At 56.7% G+C, this 1,842-nt stretch overlaps 1 protein-coding gene across 1 annotated transcript in view; it reads right to left on the bottom strand.

Moving 5' to 3' along the window:
* NGFR (nerve growth factor receptor) overlaps window positions 1-1,842 on the bottom strand; it is a 16,551-nt gene that overhangs the window by 4,300 nt on the left and 10,409 nt on the right. The window lies entirely within an intron of this gene.

Raw genomic sequence — 1,842 nt, 5'->3', positions numbered from 1 at the left:
GGGTGGAGGGGTGGAGGGGTGGAGGGTGGTGGGGATGAGATCCAGATGTGGCCATGTCCACTCGCATTCCAACCCGCTAAGCCCTTGGCAGGTCCTGACAGCCATTTCCGGAATGGGAACTGCCAGACTTGCGGGTGGAAAGAGGGACCAGGTTCCTCCTCCCAAACCCAAATTTCACTGGGAGAATGGGGTGGGGAGGGGCTTCTGCCCTGAGGGTGGTGAGTCACCATGTTGACACCTGAATTGTAAGTATGCAAGAAAGTACTGTGCACTGCAGTGGAGGGGGCAACCAAACCGTGAATCAAATTCCATTTCCTGGAATGTTCCCTCTGCCCCAGAGTTGACATTTAACCCTTCAGAGGCTAGAGTGGAGAAGGCGAGAGGGACAGGGATAAACACAGCCCTCAGGGGCACCCTCCGTCAGGGTGGCATCTGGGATGAATGCCCCAAAGGCAGAGCCCACCCCACCCCAGCCGCTACCTTTCTTTGCGCGAACCTCGCCCCTGACTAAATCCCCCCACTGCTGGTCTGGACTTGCCCACGGAACTGTGCGGACTGCCTGCCAGCTGCCAGCTGCTGAAACTCCCTCCCTGCTGTGCCCTGTGCCTGACGCCACTTGCCTGTCTCCTGGCCCAGGGCAATCACCACTAGAACCACCATGTTCTGTACCCCAATCCTCCTTCCAGCGCCCCCCTCAATGCAGGAAGCTTCACACACACACCTGGCCTCAGCCCAGCTTAATAGCCCTCTCCACCCTGAGCTCCCTGAGCCAGAGATCACAGGAAGTGGAAGGAAGGCATGGGTGTGTGGAAGCCAGTGTCACGCTGGAGGCCCCCCATGGAGGGTACCTACCTCTCTCATCTGAGGGGTGGGGCTGACTGAAGGCTGTGATGCCTCCATTAGAATGGAGGCTCTCCTGGGAACTAAGTGCTAGGACCTTGTCTCTCTCGTCAGACAGGGGTGAAGCCTGTTTCTCTCCCACCAAACCTGGGGCTCCTTAAAGGAGCTGCTGTGTTGCCTGTTTGGAGTAAGGACACCCTGAGGGTTAGGGACATAGCCAAATGGGTGTCCAGCCACAGGGTGATGGAGACAAAGTAAAGGCATCGGCAGCCTCTCCCTGCAAGGAAAAGCCCACCTATCTCCCCAAGACAGACATCACCAACCAGAGACCAAAACTGTCCTACCCCATCTCCTTGGGGCCCTGCCTGGCTAAGCACCCAGCTCCCACCCACCTCAGGGAGCTGAGCCCTCCATGTGCGCCCTGCCTCTCATCCTCAGGCTCCCAGGCCCCAGGCCGCTCTCCTTCTTTCTCCCCTCAAAGCCCCTCCCCAACGACCTCCTCAGTGTTGCCTGGGTCCAACTTTATCCTTGACTACACTGTAACAATGACTGTTGATGCCTCCTCCAGACGGGACAAGTTGAAATGGGCCAGCCACCTCTAACCCACAAGGACACTGTTAACCGTGTGACCCGTGAGGAAACTGGGATCCAAGACAGGAGTGACCTTCCTAACTAACGTCATTCAGATAGCAGGTGACAAGGCAGATCTCATCCCAGGTCCCAGAGCCATGAACCACCATGGACCTAGGCCAGGCCCCAAAGCCAAAGGGTCCCCACTCCTGAGGGTTCTCAAGCACCCTTTCCAGTTCCGAAAGCCCGCCTCAAGGATCAAACACGGCCTGCTCTGTGCTCTGGACACAGTGGCCACTTTCTAGCTGCTTATCAGCGACCTATCCAATCCCCAGCTGGTAGTCACATGATTAATAAAGCCCTGGAAAAGGAATTAGAATGTAGTAGCTGCAGCCTGGGAGACAATAATAGCTTTCCAAACACTTAGTCCAA

Source organism: Pteropus alecto, unplaced genomic scaffold, assembly GCF_000325575.1.
Source record: "Pteropus alecto unplaced genomic scaffold, ASM32557v1 scaffold98, whole genome shotgun sequence".
In the NCBI taxonomy this organism is placed as follows: domain Eukaryota; kingdom Metazoa; phylum Chordata; class Mammalia; order Chiroptera; family Pteropodidae; genus Pteropus; species Pteropus alecto.
The sequence above is the reverse complement of the archived record's forward strand: the minus strand, read 5'-3'. Positions and strand labels throughout refer to the sequence as shown.